Source organism: Balaenoptera physalus, assembly GCF_965194825.1.
Source record: "Balaenoptera physalus genome assembly, chromosome: 15".
Lineage (NCBI taxonomy): Eukaryota > Metazoa > Chordata > Mammalia > Artiodactyla > Balaenopteridae > Balaenoptera > Balaenoptera physalus.
This window is the reverse complement of record NC_138894.1, coordinates 43077115-43095649: the sequence shown is the minus strand read 5'-3', so window position 1 is coordinate 43095649 and position 18535 is coordinate 43077115.

Sequence of the window (18535 nt, the reverse complement as noted above, 5' to 3'; positions counted from 1 at the left end):
AAATCTACAGAATGGTCCTAATACACCTGTGCGGAGACCTGCCATGAGGATTAAATGACAGAGTAAGTGTAAAGGGCCGAGAACAGAGCCAGGTCTGTAGTGGGTCCTCACAATGTTAAAAGTTCAGTTCTGTTGCCCTTATCTTCTTGCATAGAGACAGGTGCCGAAGGATGGAGATGTATTACCGTCATTGATCTCAGGAGAGTCCCCAGGTGTAAGGATCGTGCATCCTTCTCTTCCAGCACCAGTCTTTGTCCTCGGCACATACAAAGGGCTGGGGCAGGGAGACACCAGAAATGGGAATTTGGAAGGAGACTGGACAGTGCAAAGACGAGCGATGAAAGAGACACAAAAGCAGGGAAGGAAGCGTTTGTTTTTTCTTTGGTACGCGGTGGGCTTTTTGCCCCTTATGGAAGGAGGTCGAGGCATTGATAGTCCTGCAGAGGAAGAGTGGAAGAGTGAAGGCTCGCTAAGGCAACAGGCAGGAGGAAGAGGTGCACAGGGGTCTGCGGAGACTAGGAAGATGGGTCAGGCCAGAAGAGCCTGGACTGTCCCCCTGAGCCAAGTCGGGAGAGCAGGGCAAGTCGGAGGAGGACAAATGGAGCAGAGACAAGCTAATCTAGTTCCTGGTAACAGCAAGTGGGGTCACCGTGTCTGGGCCACTTCACATAATAATTAGAGCTAACATTTACAGAGCACTTACCACAGCTGTATATCAACTCATTTAATCTGAATGACAGCTCTACCAGGCGGTTACTGAGGCCCAGAGAAGGTGTGGTTGCCAAAAGGCGATCCAGTGATCCTTACCTCCTGGTGTGGCACCCCTGAGGATTTCCCTACTACACGGAACCTTCAAGTTGGGAACTAAGGCTGCCCTGCCCCTGATACTTGCCTGTGACCTCGCTTTTGGAGGACATGTTTCTGCAGCTCAGCCTTGGCACCCCGTGCAAAAGCTGGTGGCATTTGTCCCCCTGCCACAGGAAACAGACCCTGAGACAGTCCTGCCTCACACCCTGAGGTCCTGAACGAGCCAGGCCTGCCCCTTCCTGTCTATCCTCCGAGGGCTGGGAGAAGACAGGCACGATTTCGGTGGTGAAGGAGGGCGGTGAGGACTTTGCCCCAACTCCTGAGTATACAACAGTTCCTGCTGTCAGGGAATTGAAAAAGCTTAAGGAGGCAAAGCTTTTTGTTCTATAATTATGGTGGGTAAGAAATTTAAAGGGCAAGTACCACTAGGAGCAAGAAGTAGGCATTGACTTGAACTCACATTAAGTCTAAAGAATTCTGAGAGCTGAGTTCAGAGCAACTGGGGCTGCGGTTGGAAGTGAGGGACAAAAAGAATCCACAGAAGGAAGAAAAGGCAGGCAGAAGAGGAAGGCTTGGTTTAACCAAAATAAACAATAGTTCCTCAAACTAGTCCTGCCTGGAAGTGCTCTTTAGGTCCATTTCCTAAAATCTCCAGATTTCAGCGAAGATAAGGCAGGCTAAGCAGTTGACTGAAGGACACGGGGTGGGTGAAAGTAGTTGGATTCACTCACCGGACACAGGTTTGCCAGAAAAGGAAGTGAGGGTGTCAGGGACATTATTTCCACTTCCTGGATACACATTCAAACATGCAACAACTGAGTCCTAACAGGACGAGGCAATAAAATAATCGAGCACCCCAGGCGGTACCACACCCCATGCAACTCAGAATAGAGTAAGAACTAGTAGTCGTATTTATAAGGCTTCCAAAGAGCAGTGCCTAGCTGCCACCTTAAATCTAAAGGACCACAAAGATACCTCAAGAATACTTCTTTAAAAAGCCAGCTCTGAAAAGCTTGGACACAACCTCTTTGCCTTTTAATAAAATTAAATAAATTGTGGTACATTCAGACAATGGAATACCATGTGACCTCTCCAGAAACCGAGCTATTTTCTAGGTGGTGGTATGGAATAATTACCAAGATAAATGTGAAAAAAGCCAGAAGCAGAACAGTCTGGATAATATGCTACGTAGAGTGCAAAGTATATTTTACTACATTTGCACAAAATCATAACATATCCGTGTTCTTGTATATGCGTAAAATATCTCTAGAACACCCATGAATGTGTATGAGCTAGTCAAAATAATGACGGCGTTATAAGTCAGGATAGCAATTCTCCTTATGGGGGGGCATGCAGGGCGCTTCTGGATGCCGCTGATTTTCTGTTCTTGACCTGGCTGCTGGTTACACGATGTGTTTAGTTTGTGAACGCTCACTGGTCTGTATTTAGGACTTGTACACTTTTCTGTGTTATACTTCAAAGAATTTTGGAAAAATTTTTTGATTGATAAATAAGTAAAAGAATATAAAATAAATTTTAAAACAATTTTGAATGATAATGAAAACATAACTCCAAACTCAGGCAATGCAGGAGGTTCTCAGCCCCTTTCCCAGCAGATTAGTCCTGACTATCACTCACACGCCCCCCTGATTCAAGACTGGGGATGAAAGAGGCTTACGTTTCAGCGGTCCCCAATCTGGCCTCATTTACTCTTCCTTCACGCTGACCTCAGCCTCCTGTTTATCAATTGCTTCAGGACTTTTTTTCTTTTCCCAAAACAGATTAAGCCACAGTTGTTCATCTGTTCAACAAAGTCTGCCCACTGTGCATGCAGTCTGTGGCTCTGCAGGGCTGGGTGCTGCAGAAAACCTGCTGGCTGTGAAACAGAAGGAGAGTTGTTTTATTTCAAGCCGGTACTTTTCAGCGTGAGCAAGCATATTTCTTGTTTAAAAAAAAAAAAAGGTGAAGACTTAATTCCTTGATCTCTTAAATTGAGGAGGAAGAAAGAAACACACCGTTTTCCTCATACAAGGTGGTGATATTTTTCTTAAAGGGGTCACATATTGTCCCAGAAAGAAAAAAACCAAGTGCTCTCCAACCCCACTTTCAAATTTGATCCTAGGCATTCCCTCTGAGGAAAGTTGGGTGTCTGCCCAGGAAGTTTGGAGCAGTGGCCAAGATTCACTCATACCTGGGATATATAGCCTCCTGGAGAAGGGGCAGGCAGGAGCTTGGCATTTACTGAAGACCTACTGTGTGCCGAGCACTGCATTTGGCGCTTCCACCATTATTACATTCATATCACAATAACTCTATGAAGTGGATACTGCTATTTTGCCCATTTTACAGAAGGAAACTAAACCTCTGAGCGCTTATCTCACCCAATATGTACTGGCTTAAAACAACACATTATTATTATTGCTGATGGTTCTCTGGGGCTCAGCTGGAGGTGAGGGTGCCTCACTTGGGGTCTCTAATGCAGGTGCGCTTAGGCATTGGCTGTGGCTGCAGTTAGTTATCTGAAGGCTCCACTGAGCTAGATGTCCAAACACAGCTTTGTTGCACAACTGCTAGCTGGGGCTGTCACCCCAGAGTGCCTACAGTAGCCTCTCTGAGAAGGAATGTCTCCGGAACATTCTGAGAGAGCCAGGCAGGGGCTGCAAGTCTTCTCTGCCCTAGCATCACTTCTACTGCACCCTCTTGGTCAAAGGAGAAGGGGAATCAAGTCTGCCTCTCAATGGGAGGAGGAGTAGAAAAGAATTTGCAGCCATCTTTAATCTATCATACCTGAAAGTGGTGAAGCCAGGATTTGAATCCAGGTCAGCCTGACTTCTTCCTTTACGGTCACCTTCGGCTTAACTATGAACTTGCCCAACTACTGGAAATGGCCGTTATCGATTCTGGTGTTTGAAAAGGAAGTTAGGTGGCAATATCAAAGCCACTTAGATAACATCTTGTTAAAGATGCCAGTGCACGGACTTCCCTGGTGGCACAGTGGTTAAGAATCCGCCTGCCGATGCAGGGGACACGGGTTCGAGCCCTGGTCCGGAACAATCCCACATGCTGCGGAGCAACTAAGCCCGTGCGCCACAACTACTGAGCCTGCCCTCTAGAGCCCGCGAGCCACAACTACTGAGCCCGTGTGCCGGAACTACTGAAGCCCGCGCGCCTAGAGCCCGTGCTCCACAGCAAGAGAAGCCACCGCAATGAGAAGCCCGCGCACCACAACGAAGAGTAGCCCCTGCTCGCTGCAACTAGAGAAAGCCCGCGTGCAGCAGCGAAGACCCAATGCAACCAAAAATAAATAAATAAATAAAATATTAAATTACTTTTAAAAAAACTTATGAATTGTTTATTAACAAAAAAAAAAAGGATGCCAGTGTAGGCTGCATCAAGCTCTACCAAGAAGGGCCCCAGTCTTTCTTCTAACCACAGGAAGTTGCTGTCTTTTCTAACAACATGTGAGCATCTTGGGAACCACTGAGTCCAATGCCCGCAAAGCCTCAGAGATGCCAGGCTGCCCTCCTTCTGAGGTGGCTGATTCTTCTGCCATAAGATGCTAGGCCCTAGTTGAAACTGGACATGTAAGTTAGGCCTTCTCTGGAGGCTCCTGAACAAGTGTTACTTGGAATCCTAACCAAAGGTCTGTGAGCTTCAAAACTAACTTTTTACCATGGTTCCTTTTAGACATCAGAGAGCCCCAGCCACACTCCCCTGCCACCAACCTACTGTCCCTGCAGTAACCCATCCTCTCTAAAGACCCATCTGTGCAACCATCTTTGGTTCATCTCTGTTGTTGTGCCCTATGCTCCTCCAGATTTTTCTGCTGTGCTGTCTGGCGCTGTGAGGTGAAGGTGTGAATGGGCTTCACTAGGGTACAAGACAAGCCCAGTCATCCTGGGGCACCGAGTCAGTCAAGGCCAGTCAGAGAGGGACCCTGCCCTGGGAAATTAAGGTCTTCCCCCAAGAGGGCCTGGACAGGGTGTTTCATTCCTGCAGCACCACTGCAGCTTTTAGTCGTTCCTTGAATGCTCCATTGGTGCTATGTCTCGCCAGGCACTGCCTTCCTCATCTTCTCATTCTAAGCACCTCTCCACTGGCCTCAGTTACCTCCTCTCCTCGGAGAGGCTCCCAGACCCCACCTCTGGTGACGAGTCATCTGCTTCAAGCATTCACTGAATAAAGAAACTTCACTGTTAAATTTTAGAAAAAGATTTTAAAGTTGAGGGGAGGAGGCAGCTTAAAGAATCTGAATGCTGCAAAGTGGAGAGTTTAAAACCTAATTACTCTTGGACTTCCCTGGTGGCGCAGTGGTTAAGAATCCGCCTGCCAATGCAGGGTACATGGGTTTGAGCCCTGGTCTGGGAAGATCCCACATGCCGCAGAGCAACTAAGCCCTTTTGCCACAGCTACTGAGCCTGCGCTCTAGAGCCCGGGAGCCACAACTTCTGAGCCCGTGTGCCTAGAGCCCGTGCTCCACAACAAGAGAAGCCACGTCAGTGAGAAGCCCAGGCACTGCAAAAAAGAGAAGCCCCCACTCGCCGCAACAAGAGAAAGCCTACGAGCAGCAACGAAAGACTCAACGTAGCCAAAAATAAATAAATAAATTTATTTTTGAAAACACCAGGGGCTTACCTGGTGGCGCAGTGGTTGAGAATCTGCCTGCCAATGCAGGGGACACGGGTTCGAGCCCTGGTCTGGGAAGATCCCACTTGCCGCGGAGCAGCTGGGCCCGTGAGCCACAACTACTGAGCCTGCGCGTCTGGAGCCTGTGCTCCGCAACAGGAGAGGCCGCGACAGTGAGAAGCCTGCGCACCGCGATGAAGAGTGGCCCCCGCTCGCTGCAACTAGAGGAAAGCCCTCACACAGAAACGAAGGCCCAACACAGCCAAATAAATAAATAAATAAATTTATTTTTTAAAAAACCCAAAAACCTAATTACTCTTTACACACGGGCCTGGAAATGGTCTCAATCAATGTTTATTGAATGATTAAGCGAACTTTACATTCATACCGTTCGTAAATAAGAGGATTTTTAAAATAAGCTAATCATTAGACGAGATTGCAAGAGGGAGTTAAACTCAATTAAGAGGATAGTTCTCAAACCTTTTGTTTTATCCATTCCAAATAATAGGCATCTTACAAATTTCAAGTGTGCCTTAGGTATTTGTTAAAGAAAGTCTAAGACTTGTCTACATTAGACAAGATTTCATATTGGTTAGTTTATGTTGGCGCTTAAAAGCAATAACGCTGCATAGCTTTCAAATAGACCTTCTAATTTTTTACCAATTCAAAATGATCTTTAATCTTCTCACCCACTATACACCAAAAAGTCTCCTGGCAAAATAGATCTTAAGAATAAAGCTTAGGGCTTCCCTGGTGGCGCAGTGGTTGAGAGTCTGCCTGCCAATGCAGGGGACACGGGTTCGAGCCCTGGTCTGGGAAGATCCCACGTGCCGCGGAGCGGCTGGGCCCGTGAGCCACAACTACTGAGCCTGCGCGTCTGGAGCCTGTGCTCCGCAGCGGGAGAGGCCGCGATGGTGGGAGGCCCCCGCACCGCTATGAAGAGTGGCTCCCGCTTGCCGCAGCTAGAGAAAGCCCTCGCACAGAGGCGAAGACCCAACACAGCCAAAAATAAATAAAATTAAATACATTAATTAAAAAAAAAAAAAAAAAGAATAAAGCTTAGTGTCTTCATCTGTCAAATAAAGATAGAAATGGGTGTATCACCACTGTATCATACGGTGGTCACTGAGACTTAAATGAGATTGGGACAGAAAAATATTTTGGGAAATTGACAATTTTCCCCCCTATGTTTATTTCCTAGTGTCCCTTGCCCTACTACTGATTCTGTCTGTAGTCTTTCCTTATCGCCTTCAAGTCAGTAGCATTTATTGCCTCAGGGGAAGAGTGATAAGGCAGAAAAACCAGAAAACTACTTAGGACTGGTAAGAATGAAGCCTTTCGAACTGCAAAAATTTAACCCTTGAATAACTGAAGCATGAAGTTTGCGCCATAAATATTAGAAATGGAAAAACTGAGAACTAGGCATACAAGGATTATCAAAACCCTGGACGGGAGGAGAGAAGCAGAGGCGAGGCAAAACATAGGTAGTAGGTCCCTGAGAAAGGGGCTTCCCCCCTCTCCCCTTCACCCGCCTGGAGGAGAGGTGGTGGTGTCCTCCCCACTCAGGGGCTGAGGAATTTGTCAGACAGAAGTGCCCGGCAGGAAGGTGGGGTGTGTGGTTCTCTTGGTGAAGTGGGAGGTGGTTCTGAGGCACCAGAGAGAACCATGGCTTTAAGGTGTGGAGCAAAGGCGCAAAGCAGGCCGAGGCCTGATGGAATGTCAAGTCTGGCAATTCGGATCGATAAAGTTAATTTGCATATCACGACCCGCAGAAAGGAGGCCACCCCAGGGGCCCCGCCCATGACACAAATCTAAACCTAAGTCCCCGCACGGAATCCTAGTACCTACCAATCACAGTCCTCCAGCTCGGCTTTAGCCAGCTCATCTCACCCTAGAAAACAAGACCTGCTCGCCTTATAGGGAGAGCTCTGACCCCTTACCAATCATGCCCTGTTTCCGCACTGCCTCTGCTGACGCTCTATAAACTCGCTTTGGTCCAAACATCCTCCGCAAGAGTGCGCCCCTGCTTGTGAGTCACTGCACTCTCCCCGTCTGTGGATTGGTGTCCCTTGAGTAAGGGACATCAGACTCGAATTATTTTACTTTTGTCACTTGACAGGATGTAATGGTGGATGCCAGGACGTTGAATCCCAGCTACTCCCCGTCATCTGGGAACGTAGACAAAACCTGGGATAGAGCAAGGGCCAAATCAAGTGAAATTAAGTTTCTGCCACCCAGCAGAATGGGCATTGAAAGTGGAAATTAAAGCCATTTATAGAAAAGGTAAATTAAATAGCATTATTCAATGGGACTTCCCTTGTGGTCCAGTGGTTAAGAATCCACCTTCCAATGCAGGGGACTCAGGTTCGATCCCTGGTCAGGGAACTAAGATCCTACATGCCATGGGGCAACTAAGACCGAGCACCGCAACGGAAGGTCGCACACGTCGCAATGAAGATCTCATGTGCCGCAACTAAGACCTGACACAGCCAAATCAATCAATCAATTAATTAACTTTAAAAATAAATGGAATTATTCAATTCCGCATATGTCATCCAGACCTTGAGATTTGCCCCGACTCTAAGAAAATGTGTGTAAGTTCCTGATATATGAGGTGTGCTCAATAAATGCTAGCTAGCATTATTATTATTACCTTTGATCCCAGGACAAGATACTAAGAAAGTCCTATTACGTTCTCTTAGAGAGCGAAAGAAGGAAAGGGGTTCTCTTTATTCCCACCCAGGGACACCGGGTGAATACTATGAGCAGTCATGGTGGGAAAATAGACATGGGCAGCCCAAAGAGGACAGCAGTGGAGCATCTCCATGACCGGTAGGGTAAGTTCCCTCTTTTCTTTTTTAAGATTGACTTGACTACTTATGGACTTCTGTAGAGACTACAATGTATTCATCAAGATCAGTTTCCTTTGGGGCGCACAGTGAGACTATATTTCCTAACTTCTCCTAGGAAGTTAGGTGGGATCATGTGACCAATTCTGGCCCGTGGAATGGGGCAGAGGTGAGAGATGCTACTTCTTGCACCCTAAAAGCCTCTCATGTGATTCTCTACAACTGGAAGCAAAGCACTTTCAGGACCTAGGAGTCAGGCAGAGCCACAAACAGGAAGAGCCTGGATTCCTGAGAAGCCCTTTAGAGGAGAGCCATAGAACTAGGACACTTGGGTTGGACTGTTCCAAAGCGAGAAATAAACTTTCCTCGGGTTAAGTCATTGAAACGTGGGGCTGTTTGACATAGTGGTCAACCCTAATACACGCTGTATAAAAGAGTAAGTTTGTTGAGTTCGTTTCAAACATGATTGTGGTCCCCTACTTCTGTACCCCTGCCTTTGTCCCCTGTCATGGCACTCAGACATTTTTAGCATCCTTCCCAGAAGTCCAAGAGGCATGAGCACAACAGCAGCTTACTTGCCTCCTAAATGTCCTTTGGGATTTAGGCACTTAAAAGAGTGAGCATAAGATGGTTTCATTTCAGGAACTTGAAAATCCTAGATTGAGAGAATTTTAGAAATGGGAGGCACATTTGTAGTCATCTGGTTTAACCATTAAAACAAGTGAGGAGGAAACCGAAGGCCTGGGGACAAAGTACTGACATAAGTCCACAAACTGGATAGTACTGAAACCAGAAGCACCCACTTCTTCAGAGCTCTGTTCACCGTGCCTGTCGATGCATCTGGATGTCTAGCAAGCATCACACTAACAAGGCAAGCTTTAGAACTGGACCAAGCTGGACTAAAATTCTGGCTTCCCTCTTACCAGGTGGACCTTCTCAGGAATAGCATCTGACATCTCTAAACAGCATTTAACCTCATCTGTAAAACAAAGATAATAATAATAATACTTTCCTCTTAGTGTTGTTATATCAACTAAACAGATTAATGCATTTAAAGTGCTTAGCACACATTTGACCCTAATAAAATTTTATGTTGTTAGTTTCTGCTGTTATTTAAAAGAATACCAAAGTTGTATCAAACAGTGCAGCAGTCTTAACCGAAGAACATCCCACACAGCTAGAGGGTTACTTCTGCATTCTCTACTCATGCTTTTGAAGGAGTTCAGGACATGCCACCCCAAGATATACCGTTTATATTGATTATTTTGAGTTGAAGCCAGTTGAAATGCAGAGAGAGGCTTTCTCTGAACTCCTCTTATCTGCCTAAAGACAGATCCTCCAAAAAGAACTCAATTGTCATAAATCCCCTCCCCCAGGAAGGCATTTTCATTAACCTAGGAAAATCAACTCTCACCACAGGAAAGGAGAGTGGAAGTCCACATCACACCCTGACAAACTTTGTCACAAACTATCTTATCTCTCATCTGTTCTTCTAAGGGCCTATTTATCTTTCCTTAAAATAATTTACTTTCCCCTAAGGGACCTGTACACCCCTTCCCTTCCCCTATTAAGAGGACACATAAAGTCTCAAATCCCACCACTTTTTTGGGTATTCACTTTTTCCCCTATCAGGCCCCGTCCATGTAATACAAAAAAATAATGTATTTGTATATCTTTTCTCCTGTTAATTTGCCTGTTGTCCATTTACTGTTTATTTCATAGGCCCAGCTAATGAACCTAGGAGGGTACAGGGAAAGTTTTTCCTCCCCTATACTTCTTTTGGGGCACTGATTCCTTACTTTGTATGCCTGACTCTCTCCTTTACCAGATGGTAAATTTCATATTGCTTTATCTCATTCTGTGTCCCTCAGGGCCCAGGAGTGTGACTTGCACAAAATAGGTCCTCCCTTGAAGTTTGTTGGGGAACAGAGCCTGGCATGGAGAAGATGAATGTAAAGGGCTTGTGAGTCTCCAGCATCCCATTCTCAGCCAGGGTAGACCAGGCCCTGTGCCTGCCTCCCTCTTCAGGTCTCCAGCTCCTGTTTTGATGAAGAGAAGGCAGCTATTCCTGAAGAGCTGGATGGCTCTCATTAGAAAGACCTTGACCTTGAAAACCTAGAGAAGATGTTAGCCCCAGAAATGCCTGACCAGTCCTGGCCACCAGCAGGCAGAGCTAGTTTCCTTGGCTCTTGCTGCCTAACAGCTTCATCCTCAGGACAAGAACCGCTTTATGCAAACCAGAAGGCTGGAAAGTCCTGAGAAGTCTAGCTCCTCGTTCTGGGGCTTACAGCTCCCATTTGCATACACACTGTCTCTAGAGGCTGGCCTTGCTTTCAGAATCCTGACCATTTCACTTTCTATCAGCACCCTCAGAGCAGGAAGAGTGGGGGAGCATGAAACTCAAACTAACTGTAACTCTGGAAAATGGGAAGATTTGAAACTACTTTTGTAAGAATCAGTCTCACTATTTATTGATTTTGAGAATTATCTGGGTGAATCAGAGTTTGCCAAGGTCTCTTCAGACCAGAGGCCCTAAGAAGACCCCCTGAGCAGTCAGAACTCAAAAATCCTTGGCGCAGGTGCCCCTTGAATAACCCGGAACGTTGGCCTCCCCCAGTGCCAATTTTTGGAGGCCCCAGAGGAGCACGTGAGCTCACTCTTGGCCCTCAAAGCCAAGGTGAGCGTGGACACTGCCACTCCTGCCAGAGCCTGAGGTCTCAGCCCTAGGGTAACCCCTGAAGTCCTTACTACCCTGTGAGCGTCGCTGTGGACCCCTCGGGGTAGAGTGAAAGGGACCTGTCCCCAGCCCACATGGCAAAGTGGCCCCTGCACACCCAAGTAACCTCTGCCCAGGCTACTCCATGCACTTCAGACGCAAAGCCAGATCCTGTCACCTGGCAGGCCTGTGAATATAACGGGCTGTTTGGCTAAGCAGGACTGATTTATTTTAGTCCCTGAAGCAGCAATTTAAGGGCTGACAGCTGCTTCTGAGGCTTGGTAGAAGCAGGAAGTCATCTTGGGGCAGATTTTCTTTGTTCTAAGGAGATAACTTGGAGTGTCTCCTCTTGGTCACGCAAATGTAAAAACTAACAGATGCTCCCTGCCCTGGAGGAAAGGGTGCAGCAAGAACTTTTGTAGAAAACAAAGGCCTCCACCCCCTCTTCATATGTGGAGTTGATCTCAAGGAAAAGAGGGGACCAATTTGCAAGAAGGCCCAGGAGCTCAGGGTCACTGAGGCAGCTGATTAGAAAGGAGGACAGGAACACCAACAGGATGCCACCTCCACGGAGGCAGCACTGAACGTGACCTCGGATCAGTAAGAAACCCTGATGGAACAAAGGCTTGTCTGATTCTGTCACCTCATGGCTTCCCCAGCTGCCCTATGAGGAAGCCTGACTTTGAGAACAAGGCCAGCTCAGGAGCCCCCAAACCATGCAGGAGTCTCAACCCTGCTGCATGTTAGAATCAGCAAAGGAGCATTGAAAACAATATGGATGCTACGGCATTTGAACTGCTGCTCGTACACCAACATTCAGAGCAGCATTAGTCACAATAACCAAAAGGTAGAAATAATCAATGTCCCACATGAATGGGTGAACAAGATATGGTATATCCATACAATGGAATATTATTCAGCCTTAAAAAGGAATGAAATTCTGGGAATTCCCTGGTGGTCCAGTGGTTAAGACTCCATGCTTTCATTGCTGAAGGTGTGGGTTCGATCCCTGGCTGGGGAAACTAAAATCCCACAAGCCACGTGGTGTGGCCAAAAAAAAGGGAATGAAATTCTGACACATGCCTACAACATGGATGAACCTTGAGGGCATTATGCTGAGTGAAATAAGCCAGACACAAAAGAACAAATATTGTATGAGTCCACTTATAATAGGTACTTAGAATAGGCAAATTCATAGAGACAGAAAGTAGAATAGTGGTTACCAGGGGCTTGGGGGAGGGGGGAAAGGGGAGTTATAATTTGATGGGTACCATTTCAGTTTGGTATGCTGAAAAAGTTCTAGAGGTTTGATAGTGGTGATGGTTTTCACAACATTGTGAATATACTTAATGCCACTGAACTGTATGCTTAAAAATGGTTAAAATGATAAATTTTATCTTATGTATATTTTACCACACACACACATAATAGTATGAGGGAGACCATATGGGACTTTACTTCTGTTAAGCACAGCTGAAGCCCCCATATTTAAAAAGTGGCTGACTCTTTTCAAAGAAAGGTACTGGACCTTCTAGGCAGGGCTTTTAAATTGAAAAACAAAAACAACCAAGGCCCGAAACCTTAAAAATAAACAAACAAACAAACAGAAAACCTGTTAAGTTCTGTCCTTCTGATTCCATCAGGCACTCATCTTCAAGCAACTTGTTCTAAATGTTAGTAGTGAAGATACTAGGGAGAAAGTTGTCTTGGAGTCCTGGGTATTTCTCTCTCCCTCAAGCCAAGTGAGGGGACCCAAGAGGTGGACCCAGAGTGCTTGACATGGGTTTCCTGTGAAGGGTTGCGCACTATGCCACCCCAAAATATGCCATTTTGGCATAAGAATTATTTTGAGCTAAAGGCAATTGAGATGAAGCAGATACAAGAAAAGCTCTCTGCCCTCCCCCTATTTGCCTAAAAACAGTAGGATATAAATTTGTAAAGATGTCCCCTCCCCTCCCTTCCGGGAAGGTCAGAAGTTAATCACTGGAGACAACTCTAAACCCTTATCAACCTTGAGCACCAGAGGAATCTCCAAAACAAACCTTGCTAATACTAATCCTTATCTTCCAGTAGTTTCCCCATATATTTGCCTTCCCACTATTTGCCCTTTGCCTCAAAGTCCTTTTCCTTTGTCTGGTGACTTCTCTAAAATTTTATCTTTTGTTCTTTTGTCATCTCTGTGTGCTCCAAGTGTATGTGCAATGCACATGTTAATAAACTTGTTGGTTTTTCTCTTGTTATTCTGTCATTTTCAGTCTAATTTACAGAGCCCCAGCCAATGAACCTAAGATGGATAGAGGGAAGGACGATTTTTTTCCCTCTCCTACTCCAGTAGTTGGGAGGACTAGAAAAGTTCAAAAGAGCTGGTTGCCCCTGCTTCTGATCTGATGGGCCTTGAGATAGACAGATAGATAGATAGATAGATAGATAGATAGATAGATAGATAGATAGACAGACAGACAGACAGACAGACAGACAGACAGACAGACAGACAGACAGGTAGGTAGGTAGATAGATAGACAGACAGACAGACAGAGAGATAGATAGATAGATAGATAGGTAGATAGATAGATAGGTAGGTAGATAGAAGCCGGAAAGGAGAATTCAGAGGGACTGGAAGCTTTCCACATCTTGAATACTGATCTCAGTGGGAGTTACACAGGTGCAAAAATTCGTCAAGCTGTATATTTACAATTCATGTGCTTTGTTATATCTAAATTACATCTCAATTAAAAAATACCAACGGCCAACAAAAACTCTAGATTTAAGTGGTCTGGGGCAGGGATTGGGCATCAGTATTCCTAAAGTTTCCCAGTTAGTTCTAATATTGTAGCCAGCTTCAAGAAACACAAGTAGGGGCCTCACAGCATATCCTGGTAGGGACTGGCTAGTGAATGGTCTATGCCTGACCTTTGGCAGCAGGACTAGCCTCTGTGGACTAAGTGAAGTCCGGGGGTTAGAGAGCAACTCGTGGGGTGGGGGAGAGGAGCATTATAATTTGTGAACTCCCACCTGTCTTCCTCTATTCTTCTAAGACCATGCAAGTCAGCTTTGTGAGTCCATCCTTCAGGCCACTGCCAGAGACTCTTCAGCTCTGCCTAGACATCTGAACCCCAGTGGCAAGGAACACCTATAGTAAAAGCCAAAATTCCAAGGCTTCAGCCCCCAGGGCCTCTGGCCAGAACATCACCTCGTGGAAAGCCAGGGAGCCAGAGGCTTACGACTGCAGGAAATCAAGGCCCACAGCTTAAACCTGGCACCTTGATACATGGCCTGCAAGGAAGCGGGTACACAGTAAGGCAGATGGTGGGAGGACACAGACATTTCCAAGGACCCTGGAGAAGAATGAGTGAGATGATTTTGGCTGGGGAGCCCTGAGTAAATGCAGTGTAAAAGCTTTGTGACTATGGCCTGGGGAGTCATTGGAATGAGTATTTATGGTTCTATTTTTCATTGTGCTTGGCTAAGAGGCTTCAGAAATGATGTCTTTTGGCACTAGAAGCCTTGCACCAACCAGCATATCTCTAAATTAAGTAGTGAAGCAGACAGGCTTTGAGTTACTGGACACTAATTTCATGCCTCAGCATGAAAATTCAAGCTTCTTAGAACAAGTTCTCACAATTAGACATTTAAAAATATCTAATGAATACCAGTGAAGAAAGAAAAAATGAAGTGATGTCTACTCAAGTAGCTGTTTAATGGCAGAAAAAGAGAGTGCAGAGTTCATCTGCAGGGCAGCCCATGACAGAGAACCCCCTTCCCTTACTTGAAGGCCAGAGTCACCCTAAGCCATGTCCAGTTTTCCTGAATAACTTTCCAATCAGTGAGTGGGGATGCAGGGCCCAGGCCAGCCACCCTAGCTGCCATCCCTGGACACGCTGTCCCCCTTGTAAACCCAGAGAAGAGTAGCTCTGCTTGGATTCATTTGGACACAGAAAGACTCATCCAGCTGCTACTCATCACCCCACACAATGGGACAAGGTATGACTTTGTTATAAGGTAAAATCATGATTTCCATAAAAATATAAAAAATGAACACACGTTAAAGAGTTTGCTTTGCTCAAATGATATGATGGAAACAGGCAGATAGATGTTATGACTGATGCCGAAACTCAGCCTCTGTGCACCAGTGCCAAATTGAATCTTGGATACAGTTTTGGGTGCAGTAGAAAAGGATAGCCTTATTGCTTTGCCGGGCAAAAGGGGACACAGCAAGCTAATGCCTTCAAAACTGTGTGTCCCAGGGGGACTTGGTGAGTTTTATAGCAATGGTTCAAGGGCGGGGTTGCTGATAAGGATCAGGGTGTGTGCAGGGCCTGCATTCCTTTAATCTGGCCTCAGGTGGTCTCCTGATGAGCTTCTGTGGTTCTCAAGGTTACCTTCTCTCTGGAATGAAGAATGCTTCATCAAGTAGTTAACATCTTCCATTTGTTGGGGGTTTTAGTTCTGCGAAAGAGTGCAAAGATATTGTTACGTGTATCCCTTAAGGCAGAACCAGGACCCTGCCCCAAGGCTGCACTATTGTTTCTTGACTACTCCTCCCTTGTCTCAGCATCCCCTCCCTTCCCTGTTTAGCAACCGTTTGAACCTACCCTTTGGAACTCAGGGAAGGTCTTGGAGACTTATGAGGCCTATTCCCTACAATCAAGAAAAGCGGGACACAGAAAGGCTCTGTGCCCAGGAGCCCCACAGGGGCCTGCTCAGTTTCATAACTGGTTCAAAGGAGAAGTAGAAACAGCACAAATTTACAGGGAGTTCTAATGTTGAGATGAATTGCAAATGAAGACAGAAGTGGTTTTTTTTCCTGCCAATGCAGTGGGGGTGGGAACAAGTCGAAGAAGTCAAATCTCTACCAGATAGGATACAATATACATATCTATCAATTACATACAATCTACAGAGTTGAAAAATAGCTTAAAGACAATGGACGGAGCTTGAATCTCATAACCTTCGAGGGTGTGCATGATACATATAGATGATTTAGTTTTCCGCTGAAACACAGAATTGTTTCTACATAAAGTTTCTACATAACCTAAGGGAGAGCCCCTTCGCTTGGTGAATGCTTCCCTAACACCAGCTCCTTTGAGCTTACACCATACTCATGGCCTCCCCACCTGGCAGGTGAGGCTGGGAGCAGAAGCTCATTTGACAACAGGTGTAAGGAGAGTTAAGGACTTAGGTTCCAGGTGTGACTCATCATTAACTAAGCAGGAACAGCATGGCCTTACTCAAGTCACCTAAATCTCTAGGTCTCTGCCTTAAAATGAGGGCCAATGATTATGCGTGTTCTCTAAGGTTTCTATAGCTGTAAAGTTCTAGAGTTCCAGGGAATAAGAAGCTGATGTTCATAAACCTTAAACTAGCCCAGGTTGATTGATTTGTGCCGCCCACCGTGGCAGTCACTGCCCTGGGGTTACCCGGTAAGTAAGGTACTATCCGTAGGCTTCTTCCTTTGTTTGTTTGGTATTCTTACCCACGCTCTCCCACCACCACTCTAACAGTTTGGGTCCCTGATCAGTACTGTCTTTTTGATTGACTGAGAAGATCTCTTTCCTCTTTTTACATGGTTTTCCAGGAAGTGAGTAGCTGGAGGGCGAGCAAGCTCTTTGGACCATCTCTCTTTCCAGTACAGATTGGGTGTTTTCCTCCAGCAGCGGGCCTGCGAAACGACTCCAAACGTGGTGCGGGGACTGGGAGACATCTGAAGAATCCTCAGACAGGCTGTGCGGCCCGGCTCGGGCTTCACACCCTGGGGAGCCACGAACCACCCCAGGAACGACCGGGACACGTGCCACTTAAGGGGCGCGCCCAGCAGGCCCCTCCGCTGCCCAGGAAAAAGCGGGAGTCACCCTAGGGGCGGGGCGAGGGGGGTGCTGGAGGCCCCGGGAGCAATTAACGTGACCACTCTCCCGTGGGCCTGGGACCGGGTCTGGGCAGGCTGGCGGCTCGGCCGGCGGTGGAAAGCACCCGGGAAACCAAATTCGCACCCGGTTCCCCCTAGCCCAGAGCCTCCTGGCCCCAGGAGCGGGAGTAGGAGGGGCCAAACAGGGGTGGGGCTGGGGGGGGCGGCGAAGAATCTAGTTTCCAGTTGCTTCGGTCCTAAATTCTCCCCGCCAGGAAAGATGCTAATGAAAGACCAATTGTGTGGCAGGAGTGTTTTCTTCGGACTTCTGCCCAGGGAACTGGATAAGAAGCCAAGAAGCAAGGTCACCAACCCCGTCCTATGGCAACATGGCAACACCTTTTGCTCGCTACTGACCCCTCCTGGGGGCATGGGGACAGCTAGTGGAGGGCCGGGAGGCAGTTAAATTAGACCTGGGTGCGACTATTGGGTTCTTAAACCCGACATCTGTTGGAGGATGGAGCCTACCTACACTTCAGGCCACAGATTCAGAGGCTCAGACCCTGGCAATTCCCTTTCCTCCAAGCGGGCCCCCAAACCTTTCATACAGGACGCCTCTTTTGCATGAATCTCCCTAACACTTTGTCCCGGGGAAACCAAACGGGGAGGGGGCATCGAGGACCTTTAGGAGAATGAAGTGAACATAGTTGGGTGTTAGCAGCGTCACCCTACCAGTGGAGCAAGGGGTGGATTTGGGGCCAAGGCTAGTGTCAGCCAGGGGTCCTTAACTGTTATTTTTGGATATCCTGATAGGTGCTGACCCCTGCAGGGGCTGCAGCAATGACCCCATCGGCTGCAGGCGGGCAAGGGCAGTGGGTGGGTGGAGACAAGAGGATGTGGCCTCCTGGTGGGTTGGATGGAGTAGGGGCTGTAGAGGAGATACTAGCACCAGCTCTCCCTCCACACCCTTCTTGCCCCTGGAGGGTTGATTTTTGCTGACAAGGTAAATGTTGCCAGCCTTCTGGCAAGATGGGATTCTAAGCAGAAGGGCAAGCAAGTGTAGGGCACGGAAAAGGGAATGAATTTTGATGTGAATATGTTGAGAGATGGGTTAACTGGAGTGGCTGAGGAGGACTTTGGCATGAGTCTATTCAAAGCCCCGCTTGGCCACTCCCAGGCTGTGACCTTGCATAAGATGTTTTGTCTCTGAGCCTCAGAGACAAAGAGAGAGAATACAACACCAACTTTATGAGGTTTTTATTTTTTGTTTTTAATGATTAAATGATTTTAATTGCTTAGTGCCTCACAGTTCAGGAAATAAAAGCTTGGGGGGGAAAAAAAAGATGAGTGCTAGGCAACTAAATGCTATAAAAATAACTGCATTGCTTGTTTCTATGAGCCAGACATTATACTAAGCATTCTACATAATCTCATTTAATCTTCTCAGCAGCTCCATAAGGTAAGTACATTATGATCTCTGGCTTACAATTGAGGAAAATGAAGCACAGAGAGCTTAAGATACCTGACCCAAGTCACACAGCTAATAAGTGGTAGAGCCAGGACTCAAACGTGGATCTGTCTGACTCTAAAACCATGGACCTTAATGATCACACTGATGGCTTCACAACACATGCAGATCAAAGCATAGAAGAAAGATCTTGGCCTGAGCTACAGATTGAGGAGTTGCGGGAATTT